Source organism: Ambystoma mexicanum, chromosome 7p (genome assembly GCF_040938575.1).
Source record: "Ambystoma mexicanum isolate Mex_15411 chromosome 7p, UKY_AmexF1_1, whole genome shotgun sequence".
Classification (NCBI taxonomy): Eukaryota; Metazoa; Chordata; class Amphibia; order Caudata; family Ambystomatidae; genus Ambystoma; species Ambystoma mexicanum.
In genome coordinates this window covers 312,735,742-312,761,156 of record NC_090939.1, presented here as the reverse complement: position 1 = coordinate 312,761,156, position 25,415 = coordinate 312,735,742, and positions in this window count along the sequence as shown.

Here is a 25,415-nt window from a genome sequence, read left to right as displayed (position 1 = left end):
TTCTACTATATCAGTGCAAGGGTACATTTAATACAGTTGTCTGAGGGCATAACGTCTCTCATATCTTCGATGCAGTATTGAGATGATACCCAGTGTTATGTCTTCCTGATGTTCTACCAAGATGATGGAGGTGAGGGGGCGGGCACTATCGATAATGCGTACATCTGCCTCTCTTCCCCACCTCTGGTTGAGTACTCGACCCCCTCCTCAATCTTCTTCATCTTTTCTTCACACTATGGTTTCTTCAAAATCCATATCTTTGTCACCCCCTCAGATCACCTACATTCTTTATGTGCCATTCATATGGCAGCACTCCCCAGTCAGTTGACACACTACCCAATTTTCAGCATAGTTCTTATAATCCTTGGGGTGATAAAACTTTGTCCAGGTGCCCACGGGTGCTACTTTCAGTCTGTGTGTGCCCGTCAGTCAAAGCATTCACATTGATCATTATCTACATCCCAAACGCCTTCTTTGCTGTCTTCTTGCACTGTTCGATGATTATTATTATCATACCACTGAGTGAGTAGATGAGGATCCTGCTTTTCCAGTCTTTTTCATTTATTGTGTTTGTATGTATTCATCTTCAAATGGGAATGTCCTTCTTAATCTCCATCGTAGGAGTGCCCATCTTCCTTCAAAATGTCCTTTTGTCATGCATGTTGCTAGATGACTGAGGAACTTTGCATCAAGTACAGGTATTTCTCTTGCTATGTGCTCACGCATATCATTTACACAAAGTGCCCCATTATCCGACTGCAGGACTTCACACACACTCCCATCTAGGAAACACCTCACATATAAGAAACTTGGCAGCGCATGCAGCATCAGGGTGCGTACATGGAACTGCCTCAATCCATTTGGAAAAGGGACATACTACCACTAACATGCATATATAGCCATTGCATGTTTGCAACTTATCCACATAATCTATGTGTAGATTCTGAAAATGACCATTCGATGTAGGTATTGCTCCTCTCACTGTCCACAAGGTGAGTCTCAGAATCTGAGGATAATTCCTCTTCAATCTCCTCACCTGGATCTTCTGATGATTCTTTGGGAGAGTCGCCTTTCTTCTTCCACTGACCTTGTCTCACATTTCTTCTCTTTCTTTTTGAATTTCTGAATTGGCAAGAAACCAGGAAGTGCAGACTCTGAGGAGCCAACCCTTAATAAGGGAAAAAGCCTTACAGCAGAACAAATCCTGCAGTATTCGTGACGCCTCAAAGCATAATGCCCTTAGGTGAAATTCAGATGGGAACAGCTGTAAGGAGTCACAGCAAACAAGCACTGACCAGTCCATCGTAATAGAACCAATGTGCAATGGAAGGAGGATACAGTAGGCAACAAAGAAAGCACAGTAGTCAGGGTCAGACTAGACTGCAGCAGAGGTGATGACAAGGACAGATGCAGTCGGAAGTCACAAGTAAGGAGAAGGCATCTGCAGATGGGAATGAAGGCTGCAAAGGCAGAGCTGAGCAACTATAAGCAACCCCTGTGAGGTAGTCAAGAGAGAAAACAAATAAGAGCAGGCAATGAAGGTGGGAGCGGGGAAGTAATGCAGTGCACGGCGCGAGAGCTGGCAAAAACAACAGGAGGGCTGATTCGGCTTCAAGTGCAAGCAAAGGCAGAAAAGGAGAGCGAACTCCGGAGCGTCTTACCCAAAAGAGGAAGAGGGTTGCAACGCTCTGACTGGTGGGATGGATGTCAGTATATGTGTGCGTCAGCCACTTTAGCAGAAGACCAGACTGCTACATTTACTTTCAGGATCAAATTTGATGGAACCTAGCGCAGCTGCTACCATTTCCACAAACTCCAGTGCCAATCAATGACAGTGAGCCCTGATGTTAACTTTTAGCAAACAATGCAGTTCACAATAAATTGTGCAATGTGTTTGAACACATTTGGTGAAAACCTGTCTTCTGCGATTGAGGTAGTGAAGCTGCTCCAGTGCCACCTTCAATAATTCTACAGGCATAACTGGCTGTCCAGTACTATCTTGTCTCCATATAGCCTCAGTGGGGGATAATGAACACCTCTGTCTCATCCACAAATCCTGCTCTTCTTGTGTGGCTGGACCTTTTAACTCTATTAACTGTACAATGGATAACACATAAAAACCTTCCTTTACCATCATATATCGCCCTGACATTTGGTTAACACTTTCTACTTCAAAATCTGAAAAATTTGAAAAATATGCTGGACTTTTGGCTTCAAAGTCTGTGCCTTTGCTACTGCGAGAAATCATGTCTGCCCTCTTAGTATGGGCTGTGCATTTCACCACGATGATAGCCAATAGGAGTGCCTCAATGAGTTTATCCAATAGAGACGCATGTTGCACTGGCGTGACATCTGCACAGAGGAAACCCCTCCTTTTCCCGCTTGACAATCCTTTGTGTATGGTTGACGTCGCATAGAGTACACTGCCACTGCCTCAGCTTAATATGTCTGGAGTGCAGCGATAAGCACCACTAATTCTGCATCCTGTTCTGAACAATGTGAAGGTAGGCTTGCACAGGTCACTGCTTCAAATTCACCATTCCTTTTTTAACTTTATTACTGTCAATCCCGTTTGTCTTTTTCCTGTTGTTTCCTGTCGTTTGGTCAACTTTTGAAGAACCGTCAATGGATAGTATTCCCCCCCTGCGAGAGCATATTCTCTAACATGGGGACTATCGTCATAAAAATTCACTATACAATGTACAGTCATGTGCATAGTCCTACTTCCCTACTGGTCTGCTGTGAATGTTGCTGTGTTCCCTACTTTTATCTGACAATTTTGATTGCTGGGTTTGAAAAATTACTTCATACCCAAATGCTCTTTGTGTAGGCAATGTACTTTTGCGTTTCTCTAAAATGGTGAATAAAGAATATTTCATTGAGCACCCTATTGTAATACTTGCAGCTTTTTCAATCACAAAAGAAAGAGCAGCTAACACGTGTTCACAAGGATAATGTCCTTTCAATACTGGGTCCAAAGTCCCACTATAGTAGGCCAATGATTTATGGCCATATCCTAATGTTGTCTTCTGCATGAGGACTGCCGTCATCAATTCTCAATTTTAATGTGGAAATAAGTAAAACTCCTCGTTATAGTCCGGAATCCAAAACAAAGGGGCTGTACAAATCTCCCTTTTTAATTCTTAAAATCCTTCAGTCATCTCATCTGTCCATGTTATCTTACTTTTACCTATCTATGCTTCCTTAAGTCCATTTAAAAGTGGTTGAATATATATACTGTAATCAAAAACCCAGTCCCTGCAATAATTATGTAGGCCTAAGAATTGTTGCATTTCCCTCACTCTCGCATGATTGCTTCTGCTCTCTCAGAAGTCACCTTTCTCCATTCTTGAGATATCATCTGTCCTCCTGTACAGGACCTCTTCATGACAGTACTGTAATGTGTCTTTGCCTTCTTTATAGCCTTTTTCTGCTGGTGTTGAACTGAGTTTTTTCTGCACATTCTTCTGTCTCGCTGTACACTAGTATATCATCTACATACTGAATTATTGTGCTCTAAAGTTGTACGTTACCCAGGTCCATCTGAAGGACCCTATTAAAGATTGAGCAGGACTCACAGTATGATATGATATGATATGCTATGATATGATATAAGTCATTAGGACACACCTGTACACAAGTGTTTCTAGGTGTGACAAGACAAGGAGGGGTAGACAGAGGGAGGACAAAACAAACAATCTTACTAGGTGTTGTGTCAATCAGATCATGTAGGTGTGAGGAGGAGGGAAAAGGAAAAAGGCAAAATAGGGGGGTGAAGTGGAAAGACACAGTAGGTGCTGCCATGGTGGTAGCTCAAGAAAGTGCAGGGAGGAGGGGGATGGTAGGGTTGCAGATACAGTCCCTAAGTGGGTGGGAGGCCTGGAGACAGTGAAAGGGGCTACTGGTTGAGCAGGAGCATGGTGCCTGTGAGGTTTAGCGGGTGGCCAGGTAACCACTTAGTGCTGCAGACACGAACATCAGCAGGGGAGAGAAAGAAAGAGAGAAAGAGAGAGAGAGAGAGAGAGAGAGAGAGAGAGAGAGAGAGAGAAATCAGAAGTGAAAAGGAAGGTCTTGAGTTGCTTCCGGAACCTTACGTGGTCCTGCTCAAGTTTGAGAGATGCAGGGAGCCTGCTCTAGAGGGAGGCCCCAGCTAAGGACAGAGTTCTAACCCCACTCTCTGACTGGAGAAGCATCTGACCCTCAGAGAGTTGGAGGTGGATGAGCGGAGGGCTTAGGAAGGAAGATGCTTAGGAAGAAAGAGTTAGATGTAGTGTGGTCCCTGGCCACAGAAAGCCTTGTGGATGATGCAGAGGGTCTTGAAACAATCCTTTCAGCCACTGGGAGCCAGTGGCGAGATTTCAGGACTGGAGTGTTATGGTCCCTAGACTTGAGGCCAAGGACAAGTCTTACAGTCCTGTTCTGGATTAATTTCAAAGGGTGAAAAGTAGAGGCAGGCATATTTAGAAAGAGGCTGTTGCAGTAGTCCATCCAATAGAAATACGCCAGTCACAAGATCAAAGTTACAATTGTACTTTATTGACAAGCAGCTGTTTGGTTCTCAGCACCAAGCAGTATGTGCAAGCAGACACTGTGAGATGAGAGAGTCCTCAACATTCCATAAATGCACATATTAATACAAATTCTTGACAGCCTTGGACACATCGTCCAGCCCCTCTTCATGTAATACATAACCTAGGGTTTGTGACCTAACTACATAAATAATTCATGATTAAACATCTTTGCATAGTGTGCTGTTTTCCATCAAAGAATTCACATGCTTTCCAAATACAAGACAGAAAGGTAACATTCCTCATTTTACTCGCTTATATTTGTCTACCATTTGACCTTGAGCTTAAAGTCAGTTAGTTCCAAGTAGAGAAATCAAGGATATCTGTAGAAGAGCATGTTTAGCCATCCAATATTTAATTTGCTGTTTGAACAGGGAAGGCGCTGTTGGGACAGATGGTATCTAAATTACTCATTAGTACAGCTTTTGTTTAGCTCCAAGGTTCTTCAGTGTAGAATAAACAATCCACCTTAGCAGCTTCAAGATTCTTATCTATGTTAACATCATAAAGCAGCACAAAGTTCATTTTGCTCTGTTGAAGCCGAAAAAAACAAAGACTGAACATGGAAGAGAAAAGAGGAGGTGATCAAAATGTTGGACAACTCAAACTGGTGGCGTAGTCAGCCTGTTTCAGGTTAATTCAATGTGATATTACAGTGCGATGCGAATATGCTTAGGCCAATATTTACTAACAGGCAGAATTATGTCAAATATATTTTCACACTGGAGAGAACCAGGGCTCTAGAAAAAGTGAACTTTTGGAGAAAGTGGGAAAAGGAAGAATACCACTGAGGATGTGCTGCTGGTAGTTTGACTTCACAGAGATGTGAGGAGAGAAGGAGAGGGTTGAGTCAAAGATGACAACAAGGTTCTTTGCCTCACAGGAAGGTGTGGGTGGAGGGCCCAGGGGTGGACGGCCAGAGTGCAAGAGGGAAAGTGGGAACAGGGGTCCCAAAGAGAAGGACCTCAGTCTTCCTGGAATTCCTGAATCACTGATAGACAGTCTGGAATGAGCGAGAGATCAGAGGAAGATGAGGAGAGACTGAGGGAGAGCTAAGTGTCATAAGCATTACACTGAAAGTTAGAACAGAAGGTAGAGATGAGATGGCCCAGAGGAGCCAAGTACAAGTTGCAGAGCCAGGGTGAGAGGTTATAACCCTGGGTAACACCACATGGAGAGAGAAAAGTTTGAGAGAGAAAGGACTCAAGTTGGATCTGGGAGGGTCGATCGGAGAGAAAGGAGGTCCACCATGCTAGGGCCTGACCCGTGAGTCGAGATTAGAGAGCAGGTCTTCACGGGTGTTCAAGAGAGCAGTTTCCATTCTTCTGGCTGCTCTAAAGCCAGACTGGTGGCCATGGACACAACCAACAGATTCGGTTTGGAGGAGTTTGCCCAGGAAAGGAGCGATAGAGATCGGGCGGTAGTTTGCCAGGGAGCAATGATCGGCAGAGGGCTTCTTGAGGAGGGGGTGGACAAGGGAGTGCTTTGGGGGGGAGGGAAGGTTGCAGTGGCAAAAGAATGATTGCAGAAATCAGCCAAGGATGGAGTCTATGTGGTCCTTCATGGTTTTGGAGGAGCAGGAGAGCACCTGCTTTGCCAAGACTTTTATAGGTCGGACATGTCTAGAAACATTGTCAGGAGTGAACATAGGGAAGGAGGAGAACGGAGGAGGAGAGACGGCCGGAGAGGGACCGGAATTGGTATAGGAAGATGAAGAGGAAAGAATGGACAGGATGTCCTGAGTTTTAGTGGTAAAGTGAGAAGCCAGTGTTGTGTAAAGAGTCTGGGAGGGAACAGGAGAGGTGAAGACTGAAGAAGGATTGGCCATCTCCTTGCAGATTTTGAAACGTTTGGCTGAGTTGTTAGAGGTGACAGTGATGCAGGCTTGGATGTAAGCTCTCTTCTTGGACAGGAAAGAGAGTCTATATTTCCTTTGGAGCAGGCAGCATGCCAGTTTGTTGGAGGATGAGTCTAATGCCCTCCACTTCCTATGAGCCACCCTGCACTTGTTTTTAAGGGTGGCGAGGTTGGAATCATACCAAGAATTGCACTTGGATGTGGGCTTCAGATGGATCATCATGCCAGAGGCAAGGACATCAATAGTGTGAGAGATTGAGAGATGAAAGTTGGAGAGGGCTGTGTCAGAGTGTGAGACAGCCGCAGGTGAAGGAGGAGAGATAGTAGCGACAAATGAGCCAGGTTGCACACACTCCGTTAGGAGTAGGAATGACCAGGGCTCGGAAATCTCTACATTGGATACCCATCGAAGCACAGGTAAAATGTAAAAGTGCTGTGTATTATGCACTGTGCTCTAAGTGGCAAGGGGTGCCTGGCTATCCAGGTGAAACTGGAGAGATATACTCTGGGACGCTCCATAAGATCTCTAAATGCAGCATTGTTGAAAATGCCTAAACATAGGAGAGAACGTCTGGGTGACCGTGCCTTTTCAATGGCAGGGCCCAAGCTTTGGAATTTGCTGCCTCTTGAGTTGAGGAAAATTGAGGATTTGTTTTTCTTCAAAGCAAGCCTCAAGACGTTTCTCTTCAGTTAAACATCCCCCCGCCCCATCCTTCCTCTGAGCTGTCCTTGTGTCTGCAGCTCCTGATACTGGATGTCTATGCACCATGATGCCTTTTGTGAAGGAGCGCTATACAAATGGCTGATTGATTGAATGCCTCCATTGACACATACTTCATGGGCCAGATGTCCGAAAAGGTGGGTGGCAGTGCTGGGGTCAGATTTTCCTGAGGACAAAGAGCGAAAGGTGAGAGGAGAGAAGAAAGTGGTCAGTCGAAGAGAGATGAGTGGTTAGAGGGTTGGCGGGGGGATGTCTGACGAGATAACAACATCCAGGGTGTGCCCAGAAGAGTGTGTTGGTCCAGAGGGAAGAAGAGAGAGAGAGAAAGAGAGAGAGAGAGAGCGAGAGAGAGAGAGAGAGAGAGAGAGAGAGAGAGAGAGTCACAGAGATTTCAAAACAACCCAGAGGAGGGGCTAGAGGCTTCTAAGTGTATTTTGAGTTCTCAGAGGAGAAGTTGTGAGGTTGAGGTAAAGAGGGTGGAGGAGAGGTCCGCCCACTCAGAGAGGAAGAGGGCAACCTGCCCAGGTGGCTGTATGTGTTGGCCGCAGTAGAAGAGAGGCCAGGAGAGATAGAGATCCTGCAGACGAGGCATTGAAAGGCAGAGTAGGCTTGCGTAGGAATGACAGAAGCAGGGATCCACTCCGGGAAGATCAGGGCTACTCCACCTCCTTTATGGTTGGTTCTGGATTTTGAGAGGTTCTTGTAATTGTAATTGTAATTGGTTATTTATAATGCACTTATTACCCAGAGGTTTCTAAGCACGACTTGGGGATCGAACAAGTGCTGTTCCGAGTTTTCCTGCTTTCAAGGGAGTGCGTTGCCTTTGAACTATCCTTCTGGGAAGATCAGGGAGGACAGTGTTGTAACTCGTGACAGAGCTGGCTGTGAACCATGTCTCGGTGAGACAGAGGACGTCCAGATCAAGTTCTTTGAGCAGTCGGCAGAGGTCAGAGGAGTGTTTGACAGCAGAGCAAGAGTTAATGGTAGTGACGTGGAGCAGATTGCCACATTGGAAGGACTTCCATGGAGGGATAAAGGCATGAGGTACACCCTGCAGAGGTGTTAGAGGTGCCTGCGACTTGGCAGAAGAGGAAGAAGGAGATGGCAGAGTAGTTGCAGAGGAAGAAGATGGTGCAAGAACGGTGGTGGAGGAAGGAGGAGTCAGAGCAGCCAGAGAAGCAGAGGAGGGTGCCAGAAATGTTGCAGAAGAGGAATGTGGCAGAGGAGCCAAAGACGTGTATGTAGAAGTAGTAGGAGAAGGAAGGAAGTTGATAAGATATAGGAAGTGTTTATTGAAAAGGAGGAGATTGGGCTGAGGGCCCTGGACCAAGAAGGTGCCATTCAGATAGACATTAATGATGGTCTTAGAGGAGTGGAAGAGGGTCAGGAGGACGTCCCACCAAGTGCCACCATTAATGGGAGAGAAGGGAAAAATAGAGAGAACAGACAACATATGTGTGGTCCATAGCCCTGAAGAGGAAACAATAAAGAAGATGTAGTGAGGGTCTGTCTGGAGGAAACTCTGGTGTAGTTGTTAATGATATGGAGGCCTTAGTTGGAGACCAGTATGCCTCGTTTGAGCTTCTTCCCAACAGACTTAGTAAGAGGGATAGGATAGGAGATAGAATAGCAGTTAGAGAAGATAGGGGAGACTGAGAGCACCATGGTGGTTTGTGAGTCGGAGAGCAAGAGAAGGCAGCCCAAGCAGGAGGTGGTGGGGGGCAAAAACTAGGGGCGGAGGATGGGTTTGTGAACACAGAGAAGAGAATCCACTCACAGTTAAGGGGGGGGCTAAAGAGAAGGGGGCAGTGCAATGATGTGTGATAATATAATAGAGACCACAGGGGGGTGGAGTGAGAGGAACAATGCAATACAGAACAGAATACGCAGAACAATTGTAACCCTGGTGGACCTAGAGGAGTAAGAAGAGAAATACAACAACATCACAAATATACAATGCATTACAACAGTAACAAAACAATAGAGAGTGAGAGAGAAATGCAAATACAGTCCAGTATACGCAAGATGCTAGTATCCCTGGGTGACCTAGAGGAGAAAAAGAGAATTTACACAATACAACAACTAACAATAGATAGTTACAGCTAGGTGGCACCTGAAGGGGGAAGGAAGAGAGTGGGGAAAGGACAAACAGTTTCAAATATACCTTCATTTGCTTCTCTGGACATGGGGAAGTGCTTTGCTTGTGACAAAAAAGTTTAATTTTAACTGCTCCTGCTCCACTCAAAAGACCCATGTCATCAGGACTGCTGGTCCATATGATGCTTGCCACCTTTTTTAAATCTTCCTGGAAAAATTGCGGTTTCTTTTTTACCAATGCCATTCTCTGTGGTATTCCTCTATTCCCAATTATAATCCACTACGTGAGACTTATTAAACATACTAATTCATTGTCTGAAAAATCATCTCTGAACAGTTCTTCATATGTGAAGTCTGTTAGTCTATATCCTTCAGCAAGAGCTATCAGTGCTCTCCATCCTCTTCCCTCATCATCTGTTACATTGACAGCCACCCTTTCCTCTCTGACTACTGCTGTCTCTAGTTCTAAGGAGATAACCTGTTCTTCTTCATTATCCGTAGGTATTTCTGGCCTAAAAAAAATCTGGTATTCTCAATAATATACCTACCAGTCTAGGAAGCCACGTTAACAAAACAGTTACTCCATACAAAAATACTTATGGGTCTAAAGGAAAGCCTCATAGTGCCTTTTGGCCTGTAAATGCTAAGATAAACTATCTTACATTCATGTATTTTATCCCTGTTATGGAACACACTATCCCTTTGTCAGTGAAAGATAGCCTCTTGTTAAGTTATGTCATAAAGTCACATCCTAATATGTTAACTGTAGTCTGCCGAGAATACAATAGTGGCATAGACACATCATGTTCTTCTATTGAAATTGGTAAATCATCAGTAAAAGGAACAAACCTCATAGCCCCAGAGAATCCCTGTGCATTCAAGGCAATGCCAGACATTGGGTACTTTTCCTCTCGAACACAGGAACAAGTCGCTCCAGTGTCTTCGAGAAACAAAAATGTATTGCCTCCTATCGTTACACCGACCCTTGGTTCCTCTTTGGCGTCTGGTGTCACTGATATTACTGAACACATCAGGTCACTCTGTATGTTTTCCTTCTGTGTATATAAATTCATCCCTGTATCTATAAAAGGGTTCCCTCCCCCTTCTGCCACAATCCCTATCCTGGGTGTGGATGCTTGTGGGGCTCCCAGATTTGCATTCCATTGTAGCACCATTGCTTTTTGTACCTGTACTTGTTGGGTCTGTAGCTGTTGTGTTTTCATAGGTACTTGCTGTGGTAGCCTACCTGGCGACTGTGCTTGCAACAGAACATGTTATGTTTGCTGTATTTGCAGCACACATGTCTGATTCTGCGTGTGATCTTGGGGTTAATACTCCTGAGGTTCTGTATCATATTGTAGAGAATAGGCCATCCCCCCTCCTGGAGCATGCCAGTTCTGCTGCATGCATCCTCTAATTCTCCATGCTCAGGCCATATGTCCTGTCCACCCACAATTCCAGCATTGTTGCAACTGTCCTCCATTAAATCCTCCTCCTCCTTGAGGGTTTTGAAATCCTCCTGGTCTTCCTCTACGTCCATTCCCTCTACCTTGTTGCCAAACATTTTACCCACTTTGCACATTGCTTGGCTGTGCTGGTTGTACTCCTGCATTGCCACACCTTCATCACTTGTCAATACTCCTCCTCAAAAGGCATTTATTTACAATTTCTTCTGAACTAATTTTGCTTCCTCCTGCTTTCTACTTTTATTTTTCTCTTGTAATAATCAACAATGATATATGATAGCTGTATTTCTGGCCATGGCTTCTTTACCATCCCTGTCTGATTCTTCATCTGCCGTTGCACTGGCTCTGCCAGTACCTGACATCAAATATGATAAAATAATACTACTGTTTTATCCTGCAGTTCCCTCGTCTCAAGACCACAACTTTCTTAAATCTCTTGAATAAAAACAACAAGATATTTGTCTTCACCCATTTTCCTTGTCATAATCACACCCATGTCTGATGTGTAAGGATATTGTACTCTAAGCACCCCCATATGTCTGATCTGCAATTGTTAAATAGCGTTCCATCATGTGTTGTGTTTTGCGCTGTGATAGCTGCATACCCTGCTTGTCTCCACTCTCTCCTAAGATAGCTACTAGCAGGCCTTTTATGTCACCCACTGCTAAGGTCATTCCTGCTGTCATTCTTTCTAATTCATCAATCCAATTTCCTGCACCTGGAGTCAAACTAGGTGGCCTACATTTCAAATGATCTTTGTCTATTTGTGGCTACGGTATACATCTTGGTCATTCCACCCCCTTTCTCTAATAATGGTTATTGTGTAAATCCTGTTCTACAAATGTATCCACCCACAATTCTTGTCTTCCATGTGTGGCTAGTTTCACCCATTTCTCTTCGTCCTGGCAATAATCTTAATCCGTTTACATAAGGCAGGGATATATCCTCTGCACTGCATGACCGTGTTTGTGGTCATTCAGACTATGGTGTTGGTTATGGTGTTTTTCTTGTGGGTCTTTTAAATATGACCCCTTTACCCCTCTTTCTATGTGTAGGGTTATCGAAAAAAACATATGCGCCTTCTCTTTGCGCTGTTTTGTTTTCTTCGCTTTCTTCATCTGACATCATTATACCCCAGCTGATATGGCTGTTGTCCCTTTCCTCGTCATCAATATATAGTCTACTTAAGGACAGTGGTCTGTGTTCGTCCTCCATTACATTATCTGATCTATTCCTTGTTTTTCTCAGTGGAGATCCTTCGATGATCCCTTTGGTTTTATAACCATCATTCTCCCTTATGTGCCTATATAAATCACCAATCATTTTTCCGTATGGCTTCTGCCTCAAGCTGATCAGCGCATGTCTGTATTCTCAATGTCCTGGGAAGCTCCCTGTGGGGCTGTTGTGATCCTCTCTCTTCTTCCCATCGTTCTCATGCTTCGATAGGTATTTTACATCTATTACAATGTGATCTATTTAATCATCCCTTTGTGCCCTACTCCTTCTCATTTCATTTTCACTTCTACTCATCACCCCTGCTGTTCGTGCTGTCTATAGAACCTTTGGAGGCAAGTTCAACAGGGAATAATCAGTTCTCGTCCCATAATGTAGGAGGAATACCGAGGATTCAGTGGACTTATTTATACTGGGAAGCCCTATTGGACAGGTCGCCATGAACAATCTGGGGATTGTTGTCACCAGGGACTCATCAGATCTCTATGGTGATAATTACCCTACATTGATACATCGTCTTTTCTCAGATCTAGATAGGTGGTCTGACACAACCCTGCCCTGGCAGGGCTGTCTGAATACAGTCAAAATGAGATCCTTCCCAGTTTCTCTATCTTTACCAACGGCTGCCCACTGACATGCCTAGAGAACACTTCACTGTGCTCCCACTGAGAATCGTTCAGTTCCTATGGCAAGGACAGAAGCCAAGAGTGGTGTACAAAACACAGATCCTGCTGAACTGGATAACCCAGCCCTTTAAGATGAGTAGTAATTACCCTGGAGAGGGACAGGGATGTATATTTTTATTTATACATCAATAATCAGAACGACTCAGTTGGCAAAAGGAAGATTGTTTTAATATCAATTATCTAAGAGAGGGAGCATAACGAACATCAACGGATTCGCTTGATCCTCTTACTCAATGCATTTAAGAAGAAACTGAGAATGTATACACAAAGCTTGTCATCAATGATGTTGACCTGAATCACTACCAATGTCATCCTACATGGCAAACTACAAAAACCTATGACTATGGGTGATTGGCTCTGAGTGTACATCTTATTATAGGATCCATACAAGTCTAAAAAAGTGTGAATATGTGCTAGGTTACTTAACATCAGGTGGGGCAACTAAGCCCTCCCCTAAAAATGGCCACTATGAATGTCACTAAATACACAACGTCCTGTTGGTTTAAACAACTATAGGACATCTAAATACGCAGACCTCTGCAATTCATTGGCACTCTAACCTCTGTCATTACTTTTCGATCTATGTCTAGCAGCATGCAGGCTGGCCATCCAGGTACTGGTGAGCTCATCTTAACCATTGCTTCCTAGCAATTACCATTTCAATCCATCATCACCTCATTGGTCTACCGTAAACTAGGCTTTGAAGCTCGGCCTTGAGAGTGTTCTTAGCTCTGAGAAATTCAGGGAGTGAAAGCATGCTCTTCCCTCATGCATAGGTGTGACCATCTTGTCCATCCAACTTCATCCTTCCATATGACTAGAGACCATGGAATCGAGCTTCTAGTGCATTTAATACCATTATTTAATGAACCTTTGATGTCTTCCTTGTCCTTGTTATGTTCATGCCTTCTGAACAGGAGTTCTATTCTTTCACACAACTTGTATCCAATGTCAGCCTACTCCAGTTTGATAAGACCTTGGCTTATTTGGCTCATCCAGCCTTGTCTGCTGAGATTCACCTTATAATTCAATTTGCTTTTTAACTGCATCATACTAGAAATGAGGCTTTCATGCTACTGTCAAGCATTGCTATAATGCACAGTGGAAACACCCATCCTTTACTTGTACATATGCATATATATATATATATTGGAGCTTGGGGCAATCTATTAAAAAAAAAACTAGCCTCAAGATTACTTCTTCTGTTTGCCTTTCGTTTGCATCTGTACACGTGTGCAATGTCTTAATGTCTTCATCTTTTTCTATGGCTTAAGCTTTTTCACCTTGATCCCAAGATGTCATTTATCCTTGATACTTTCTTGATGCCTTATAGAATATCGACATTCTCTAGTCTCTGCATCTCTTCTAGGTACGTCAGCTCAGCTCTGTGTGACGTTTTCTTGACAATGGTTGGTGACATCACCATTCGTCTTGACCCTTCATTTGCTCTGCTTCCTCAGGAACCTCATTTAAACAACCATCATAACTCCATGTGTGCAGATATGGTTTCCTCAATGGGAAACTTGCCTCTAGGATTTCCTTTGGCCTTTGTCGTTTCAACTGCTCCACGTATGTCACATACACTGGTGTCCAACATACAGGCAATAGGGGTGGAAAGGTTGAGGTGGTTGTATTTGGCTCCTCCTATACACTGCCCAAACACGGTGGGGCAATTGCTTTGCTGGACATGTACAGCTACTATTAGTTCAATTTCGGGCATTGATACCACACTTAAGGGGAGGTGGAAAAAGCAATGGGGGTGAATGGAGAACTACCTTTTATGCCTGGTGACGATGGGGGAATGACTGTGGGCCCTGAAGTCGGCAGTACCTCGCTAGGTGCTACAGCATAAAATACTAGGTCCACTATGGTGGCTGTGGTGGATGAAACGTGAAATGAGGGATGTCACTACATGGTGATCCACTCTCAGTCACATATGGTCCCCACCCAAAAGGGATGATATACGAGAGATGTTATGATTTCAGGCATGGTTTGAAGCAGGGCTGGAGAGAGTGGGGCAAGAAGTGAATGGGGACACATTTATTACGTTGTCAGAGGAGGAGGATGGTTTTTATCTAGGGTCATTATCTGTTTTCCAGTTCCTGCAGTTGAAGGGTGCCCTGATGTCGGAGAAGTGAAAATGGGGAGGTACTGAGGGATTTCACTGAAATAGAGACTATGGGCCTCATTACGACATTGGAGGTAGCCATGCCCCTCTTTGTGGTATGGCTACCCCCATTCCGGGTACCGGGTCCGGGTTTCCTGAATGGGTAATACCAAGCCATTCCGACCATGGAGGGCCCAGTATTTACCCATTCGGGAAACCCGAACCCGGTACATCCTCATTCCCATTCGAGCCCTCAAAGGGCTCAATGGGAATGGGGATGATGCAAACAACGGGCCCGTTAATAACGGGCACGTTGTTTGCATCCTGGTCTGCTCGTGGGGCCCGCTAAGAACGCCTGGTTTTACCAGGCATCCTTACTGGGTCCCATGAGCAAACCTCGTAATGAGGCGGTAGGGGGTTAACGGGGCCGGCAGCTCTACCAGCCCCGTTAACCCCCTACCGCTAGGGTCGTAATGAGGCCCTATATATAGCACAGCGACCTCCAAAAGGGGATTGACCTCTGGGATCTACCAGACATTGCTGAGAGTGAGGACTGGGTGTTCGGAGGCCCTCAAGAAGAAGTGCAAAAGGGATCTCGAGCATGAACATAGTGATCCACAATGCAAAATCCGATTTTAAAAATGTGCATTGAACATCCATAGAGTGTCAATCTAAGTCACACACCATTAAGCATCTCTACAGATGGCAATACTCTCCTGACCACCTTTCAGAGATGTTTCCTCAGGCAGACCGCCAGTGCTGGAAGGGATGCAGCCAAAGAGATGACTATTAGCATATGTGGTGCCCAAGAATTCAGAAATATTGGAAGGCGCTGGAAGCGATAGACTGACCTGGGGTCCCACTGCTGACATTGTTTGGTACAAATGAGGAGGTCTGGGGACATCTTCTACATATTTCACACGTTTTGCTCTTAGTTGCACATGAATGCATTGTAATCAAATGAAAATTATCAGAACTACCCAGAATAATAATGTGGGCCCTAAAGCCAGGTGAATATACAAGATGGAAAATATTACAGGAGCCATCCATGATAGATCTCCATCCAGGCAAGTGGAATGGGCCCCTTTCTCGAGAAGTATGGTCCTCATCCTACCACTACAAAGGTAGATGATGATTTGTAATAATCCGTACTCCCAACCACTGTTTTCCAATTGAAGGAGGTTACAAACACTTTCACGTAGACATCCCCTACATTATCCAGACGTTTGATTATACCAACAGGTTTCCAGCCCATGCATCTACCAGGGATCGGGGGTAATGGAAGAGTCTTCAGGTTAGTAAAATGTGCACTATGTATTGATAAGTGTTGGGGCCTTGCTGCCCATATGTTATGTTATGATGTATACTGTTTTACAAGTACATTTGAAAATAAAGAATTTTAAAAAAAGCACTTCCCTTTGGCCTACATGGGACACCTGCTCCATTCCACAAACATACTGAGTACTCCACTCATATGTGGCATTTTGTGGGGCGTGCTTCAATGACACAGTCATTCATAGTAAGACCTGGAATGAACATAGGTATCATCTCTATCAGGTAACAAAAGCCCTGAGGAAAGGGAGTCTCAGTGCTAACCCTAAAAAGTGTCATCTTGCTCACAATCAGCAGTGAAATACCTGGGGTTCTTTGTGGGAAATGGTCTGGTACAGTGCACAACAGAAAAAGCTAAATCTGTACAAGAAACATCAACCCCAAATATGAAAAAAGGATCTGAGGGAACTACTTGGGTAAGAAGGATATTATAGAAGGTTTATAACCAACTGTTCTTCTATACCAGCTTGACTTACCGACAAACCTAAAAACGCTAAACCCCAAAAGTTAAATTGGACTCAGGACAATCAAGCTTGTTTTTCCACCCTCAAGCAAATTCTTTGTAACAAATCAATCTTCAAAGTGGCTAACTTCAACAAATAATTCATCCTGCAAACAGATGCATCTCAGTTTGGGTTGGGGGCAGTCCTTTCCCAGGAATATATTGGCATTGAACACCCAAATCTGTACATCAGTCGAAAGCGCTTTCCTGGCGGGAGGATCTATGCCCCAATAGAACTTGAAGCATTATCTATAAAATGGGCAATATCCTACTTAAGTTATTATCTTACAGGGTGAACACTCTGTTTAGTCTCAGATCATTCTCCTTTAACCTAGATACGTCTCCAGTCGCCTTTACCATTTTCCAATAGATTCAAAAGAAACCAGCAGCATTAGGGGAAGGGTATGTGATGAATCTGGTGAGCTTGTCACTACTTCCCCAGGGGAAATCTCCCCTCATGTGGCCAGGGAAAGGCAGAAGCTAACTGACTCTCGCCCTGGGAGTGGCTATCTGTGGGAGGACGACATGGGAGATGACAGCCTTTCGGGGCGCCAAAGTGAGCCCAATCGGTCAGAACAGGTCTCTATGGTAACACCCATTTGCTTTTCTGCCATTCTTGTATGGAATATTGTGGTGTGGATAAAGAATCTCCACAATTTACTGAACACCATCCTTATGTACATCCCGCCCCCTTTAATAACACTGAAACAACAAGTAAAGAGACGTATGTGTATTCCCCCTTTCGTAACACTGAGATGAGGAAGAGTGATGGAGTGATGAAGATCACTAGGAGCGGCAAGCAAATGCTGTGTTTTAGTCATTGGAAGATGTTAACAAGTGTCAGCACAAATATGGAACAGCTGTACAGAACGAGAGTGTCAGCCCTCCCGGTGCTGGTTGGGAAACAGGAGGAATGTGAGCTGCAGAGAGGAGTGAAGATGGTGGTGAGGACAACTTCAAAGGAAGTCAGGTGGAAGAGTATTTGCTGTGCTGCAATCCCGAGAAACAAGAGCTGCCAAGCGAAGGAGAAGGCCATGCAAGAACCGTGAATCCATCGAGATACGCTCCCAGGCAGCAGATGGACAGTGAAGGAAACAGTGAGACACTAGGGAAACCAATGCTGCCAGAGAAGATGAGTAAACCCAGAGAAGGATACTCGGGTGCTTCTGTGTGGTTGCTGTGTGCCTAGAATAGAGCAAAAACCCACACAAGGGAGCTTGGACATTTAACACAGTTGGAGAAGGGTCGGCGGTCAAACATATGAAAAATATCATTAACTGGATACAGAAATTAGTGAATGCTTATGAACAGTGTGAACCTGGGATTTGCACTTGGATAATGAGAGGACTCAAAATGCCATGGCAGGATAATGAACCAGGCACTCCGTGAGTCTGGGACTTGCACAAAAGTGAAAAGACAAAAAGTCCTGGCAGGAAAGTAAACCAGGAATACAGCGAGTCTAAGACCTGCACCCACGTAACAAAATATAACCCTGGCAGGAGAGTCTATCAGGGATTGGAGAAACAGGGCAGAGACCCCCAGGTAGTGCTGAGGAAACAGACAGGAAGACAGCCTTTTTGAATTTTGGACCAAAAGGGAAGAACCCTTTGCCTTTCTGAAAAAGGCATCAGTGCTCCATAGATAGAACTATAAAGTGTTCTGCAAAGATAGAAAACTTAAAGGTAGAGCCACCCCCTTTGGGATTGTGGAATGCATGAGAAGTGGCTCTAGGGGAAGGGAGGTTCCTTCTCTAGTGGAGATGCATTCATTTTTCATTTCTGCACCTTAGTGACTTTATATTCAGAACTTTGGAAAGAAGCTGCAGGTGTTCAGGCAAGAGACATTCCCCATGTCATGTTATATTGAGTTTAGTGTGTGTGGCCCAGCCTGGTATTTTGGACACATGTCAGAGAATTATATTTGATTTAGACATTCTGAAACATGCGTCCTTAGTTTTGTTGAGGTATGGAAACCTCTCGTAGAGTCATGGATAGGTAGGATTTCCCTAACCCCTCTATTTCTTATGATAATAAATGTTTTTGATAAACACTGCAAATGCCACTGTGTCAGAGTCTTACTCTTGATCCCACACAATATGTTCTTAATTATATGCATATTATATGATAATCGTGAACTTAAGCACTGATGTGCAATTACTAATGAGCTCCTCATTGTTACACCATGTGAAATGCTTGGGTAATCACAGCAAAAGTTAATGGAAACACACATTGGCTCCACTTGCGCTTCCATAGAGCACTCTATGTTCATAATTGAAGAACATATTAAGCAATCCTCCCTAATCACATACACTCAAATAACCAAATATTCCAGTTCCCATACATTTGAAGCACATGTATCCAAGTTCACAAAAATTTGAAGCACATTTAGTAGTCTATCCCTTCTTTTTTTACAATAAAAAATTAGCATTGATTCCTAAATTCACAAAAAATGTTTCTGTCATCGCAGCTTGAATCTACTATACCTCTCAAATCATAGTATTTCATGTTTTCCAAATACTTTTTATTTGTGCTGCTCAACCAGAATGGATAGCTGTGATCAAGATCTCAACACAGAATCTACCCTATCCCCAAACCCCAAAGCATTACAAAAATTCTTTACTTACTTTGAAAGTATCATGAGTCAGACACAGGCAGCAGGTACAACCCCACATTACTTCAAAGTCGTAACAATGGGTTTTGTTCCTTTAAATCAGCATCTTAAATCAACTTCAACATAGGGTTTTTCACTGAAATAAATATGTCTATATTTTGAAAGAAAATAAAAAAGTTAAAGGTTTTGAAAAAATACAACAAAAAAATGATAAACCAACAAAAACTACAAGTCTACAAACATCATAAATAATAATGTTAAACAACCATACACAAATGATTAATACGTCCAAAAAATGATAGTAACATCAAATATCATTGTAACCTTAACTGACCCTGTTGTTGTTTTGCAATATTTTATTTATGTTCTAAAACGTTTTATAGTGAACATAATGTGATGTGTTATGTGAATATTGTTTTAATAACAATCTTTGAATTTATTTATGATTTTAATGTGTATTGCATTTGTGCTGCTTTTGTTACTATTTACAAAATGTATTGTTATTGTTATGTTATTTTGGTTACTAAATTATATATTTGCAATGCTTACATAGAGTTTGCACATTGATATTTTAAAGTCATTTATGATGTTGACATGTTTTGTATATTTTGTCATTTTAAATTAATAGCTAATTTACTTATGTTATCTTACTATGTTCTGTGTATTTTATATTTAAATTATACCTTTTTGCAGGAATCCTGCTTGTACATATTATAATTTCATATCGTTATTATAAAGTAATGTTGTAGCACAAAAACAGGTAATACTTTAACAGTTATTATACATGTAATTAATGTACATTTTAATACAATAACATGTGTGTATGAGTATAATTATTAGTTAATAACATTGTTTGCTTGTCAGTCTATGGGTGAATTGAGGTTACCATAATATTTGATTTTAATATAATATTTTTTTTAATTAATTGATCAAGTTTATTATGTTTTTACTTTATTTTTATAATGTGCAATGTTTGTAGACTAAGTTTTTGTTGGTTTAATCTTAACTCTTTTGTAAAAAAAACATTTGCTCAAAGAATTCCAACTTTTTTATGGTTACGTTATTGTTTTTTTATTTGTAATGTACACATTCCTCCTGTCCATGTACATTTAGTTTAAACACTGTACATTCATTTTGAGTATGTGTAACATACAAACTGTATATATAGGTGTGCATTTTGTAAGGAAGCTGCAAAATAATTGTGTGATGTACATACACTGCATGTTCATGTACATATTGCATAGAAGCTGTACATTTATTTTGAGCATGTATAATGTAAACACTTAACATGTCAGTGTAAATTGTGTGTAGAAGATGTACATTTGTTTTGAGTGCACGTAATGTACATACTCTACATGTCCATTTTCATTTTATTTCAAAGCTGTACATATTGTCAGTGCATGTCTAATATATTTTTTCTACATGTCTGTTTACATTTCAGATACAAGCAGTAGATTTCAAATGAGTTTGCGTAATGCACATATTGTACATGTATGTGTAGTTTTTGTATAGAAGCTGCATATTCATTCTGAGCATGCATAATGTGCATACTCTATATGTCTGTGCACATTTTGTATACAAACTGAACATTCATTTTAAGGGTGCATAGTGTATATTTTCTCCATTCCGTTTAAGTTTTGATAGAATGTGGACATTTATTCTGAGAATATGTAATATTCATACTATGCATGTCTGTGTACATTTGAGGTAGAATTTGTACATTTATTGCAACTTTACTGTGTATTTTTAATACATGCAAGAGGTGTATATAAAGTTTAAAGTATGTACATGAATTAATGGGTGCAAACTATACAGAGGCGCATGCATTTTGCAGTTTGTATAATATGCAATTTAAATCTGAAAACTGACATCAAAGTTAGCCCTCAGTTTTGTGTGAGTTTTCAGGAGATTAAAATTGCTTAATGTATAAAATGTAAAACCACATCTCTTCTTTGGATAGTTTGTGCATATTGATTACATATGAAAACTGACATCAAAGTCAGCCCTGACTTTTATGTGAATTTTTAGAAGATGCAATGGTCTAATTTATGAACTGTCAATTTCAAGATGATCATTCATTCTGGCAATGCACTAAACATAGACAGAGCATGTGTTGTAGGAGCATGTTGAGGAGTACATGACGTAGCAGGGCATGTGATACGCACACTTGTTGTAGGAGTGTGTATTGTAACAGTGCACTGTAGGACCATGTGCCATAGGAGCGCATTTCATAGAAGTGTGTGCTAAGTGTGTGTCGTAGGCACCCGTGTATTAGAAGCACATGTTATTGCATATGATCTAGGAACCTGGTTCGTAGGAGTTTGTGTATTAAGTGCTTGTTGTGTGTCATAGAAACACATTTTAGGAGTGTGTGGTAAAAGGGAACACATGTTTTAGGAGGAGCATAATGTTTACATGTTAAAACTCCCACTCCTCTTTCTACAGTTCATGCACATTAAATCCATCTGAAATCTGACATCCAAGTTAGCCCTGACTTTCATGTGAATTTTCCCGAAGATATAATGTCATACATTATGACCTGTGTTTCATATGAACGATGCACAATCAATGTGGGCATGCACCAAATATATATAGAGCATGTCTCATTAGAACATGTGACATAGGAATGCATGTTGTAGGGGTGTGTGTCATAGGGGTGCATGTTGTAGGAGCACTTATTGTGGGAGTGTGTGTTGTAACAATGTTTTGTTGCAGTACCATGGTTGTAGGAGTGCATGTCGTAGGAGTATGTGGTAAGAGGGTGGTGTAGGAGCGCATGACATAGGAGCATTTGTCATAGGAGTGTGAGGTAAGAGTGTGATATGTTATGGTATGGTAATGTTTATTTATAAAGTGCCTATACACAGGCATGTGTTTCAAAGCACTCAAGGAGGACGGAAACATGGGCGAAAAACAACGGTCGCTCAGAGCCCTTGAAATTCTGAGACAATAATAGTCTGCACAGGCAGAGTAAGTGCATATAATACATTTAACAGACACCGCAAATAGGCCTGAACAGCAATTCTGCAGTTTTAACCAAGTGCGTTTAGGGCTGAAGACAAGGAAGAACAGACAGACAATCTTCAGGTGCAGTGCATTTGGAAACGTGCAAGTGCACAAACGGTCACAGGAAGGGGGATGTCCAACTGCACCTAGCCAGTGAAGACTGGGGTAAGTGCAGAGAAAGCCACTCTCTAGGGTTATTTCCCAGTGCAGTAAGGGCGGGTGGGGTGTAGGGCCCTGGAACAAGTGTGAGAGAGGACTGGCAGGGGTGCCCGGGACCTGTGAGACTCGGAGGTACACCAGGCAGCCAGTCAGCAAAACGCTGTAGGGAAGAGGAGGGAAAGTAGGAAAGTGCAGAAAGCTAGGTTAGCAGGGAAGAGGGATAGAGAAGGAAGAGGAGAAGAGGAAGGTTGTGAGAAGTGTCTTCTAAGAGTGTGTGTTGTATTTGTTTTGAAGCACATTTCATATGAAAGATGTGCATTAATTGTGGGAATGCACCAACTATATATAGAACATGTGCCCTGAGAGTGCATGTCATAGAAGCGTGCATCATAGAAGTGCTTCTTGTAGGTGCACATGTTATAGCTGTGCATTTTGTAGGAGTGGGTACTATAGGAGTGCATTTCATAGCAGTATGTGTTGTAGGAGCACTTGTTGTGGGTGTGTGTGTTGTAATAGTGTGTTGTAGGACCATGTGTCAGAGGAGCACATGTCATAGGAGCACATGTTGTAGTATATGTCATAAGAACGTGAGTCGTAGGAGCCTGTGTTCTAAAAGCTTGTTGTAAAAATGTATGTCATAGGAGCACATGTCATATGAGTGTGTGATATGAGGATGTGTTGTAGGAGAGCGTGTTGTAGGAGCACTTGTAATAGGAGCACTTATTGGAGGATCATTTATCATACAAACTTTTGTCATAGATCTACATGTCATAGATGTGCTTGTCATAGTAGCATGTCTTGTAAGAATGTGTGTCGTTGGAGTGTGTGTTGTAGGACTGCTTATTGAAGGGCGATGTGTCGTAGGATTGTGTGTCATAGGAGCCTGTGTCGTACTATCTCCTGTTTTAGGAGCGCATGTCATAGATGCATATGTCATAGGTACACTTGTACAAGCATGTCTCATAAGACAGTGTGTCATAGGAGCATGCGTCGTCATACCATTTATTGTAGGTCCATGTACCGTAGGAGCAGATGTTGTGGGAGTGTGTCGTAGGAGCATGTGTCATAGGAACACATGTCATAGGAGCATGTGTCTCAGGAGCATGTCTTGTGAGAGTGCCTCATATGAGCATGTGTGGTAGGAGCACATGTCATAGCACAGGTATTAGGAATGTGGGTCATAGGAGCTTGTGTAATAATAGTTTGTCAAAAGAGTGTGTGATATAAGAGTGTATGTCGAATGAGCATGTCTCGCAGGAGTGTGAATTGAGAGTATATGTTGTAGGTGTGCATGCTGTAGGTCCATGTGTTTTAGGACCATATCTTGTAGGGGTGCATGTTATAGCACATGCTGTAGCAGCATTTCATAGGAGCTTGTGTACTAAGAGCTTGATGCAATAATGTTTGCCATGGGAGAATGACATGTAATAGAAATACATGTCGTAGGACTGTGTGGTAATAGGGTGTGTTGTAGGAGAATGCGTTGAAGAAGCTCATGTCAGTGGAGCACTTGTTGTATGAGCATTTGTTTTAGGTACACATGTTATAGGTACAATTGTCATAAGAGCATGTCTCGTGAAAGAGCGTGTCATTGGAGCATGTGTTGTAGGAGCGCTTGTCGTAGGCATGTGTCGTAGGAGCACCTGTTGTATATCCACATGTTGTACAAGCACAAGAGGGTGTCATAGGAGCATGTATTGTAGAAGACTTCATAGGAGCATGTGTGGCAGAAGAATATCCCATAAAAGCGTGTTTTGTAGGAGCGAGTGCAATGTGTTTTGTAAGAGCTTGTGGAGTAGAAACAAATGTGGGAGGAGCATGTGTCACAGGAGTGTGGGTGGTAAAAGAGTCTTATTTGCATAGATATACTAAATGTTTATCTCACATACTGCTCATGAAAATATTTGTTTTACCTGCAGGAAAACCCCTTGTTAAAAGCAGTTTATAATGTAAAGTCAACATTCTCTTTTTTTAACCATGAAGCTGTTAATGTACAAAACACAAGTCACAGAAAAAAAGAGGACCCAAAACGTAACACTCCCGTCCCTTGCAATATGCCAGTCCATTTGATATATTGATAACAAATGGAGGGGGGTCTAGTATTAGTGCCTGGCTTTAAGCAGAATGATATCGTTGAGATAGGCAAATGGTAGAGGTAAGGCACTCACCTTACAAGATCAGGTAAAGTCAAAATGCTGGCAGATCCCAGGTCTATGTTGAAATATGTCGAGGGACTCCAACAACAGAATGCACGGTGAGCCGCTGCATTGCAGTTTCTTTGTGCTGTAAATAAGTATACAAGCAAATGTGGGTGGCAAGTGATTAGTTACACTAGTGTGCTAAATAGTTAGCAAAGATGTGTATTTACTTACGAGTGTAACAGGTAGTCAGAAAGAATAGTGAAGCTCATTAATAAACACTAAAGACGGTCTAAACTGAATGTTTATAGACGTTCTGAAGGAGTCGCAGAAAACAACATCCATGTTGGAACGAACAGGGGGACTAGTATTGACAATAGATAAATGGCAAATAGGATGAAGTACCTCTCATGTACAGAGGCACAATTGATCATACACATGATCTAAAGATGGCAAATTTTCAAAATAGAAATAGAAACCGGTTATAAAAAAAGGTGGTAGCGGGTTCAAGGTAACTTGGAATTTACAGAGGGTCTAAAAAGGATATGTATACACGGGTCCTGTTATTATAGTCGTAAATCACATAGTATAACTAGATAAACAAGGAATCTAAGTGTATTAATTAGATATACAAACTTAATTCTCCAACCGTGATTAGGCAATCTGAATTGTTCAAATATCCAAATTGAATGTATAGAAAAAGAGCATGTCGACATATACCAGAGAGTTAAGGATCTGACCTGCTATGTTGAAGGAAGTCTACAGGACTGAGTGCTAATTGAAACCTAATGTAGGTCAAGTCTTGACAGTACTCAAGCTTATGAGTCATCATTGTTGTGTCCAGATAACATTCTAAGTCGAGCTCTATGTTAAAGATGCATAGATGAGGGTTCATGAGGACAATAAGGATCCAATTTACACAAAGCATTTAAG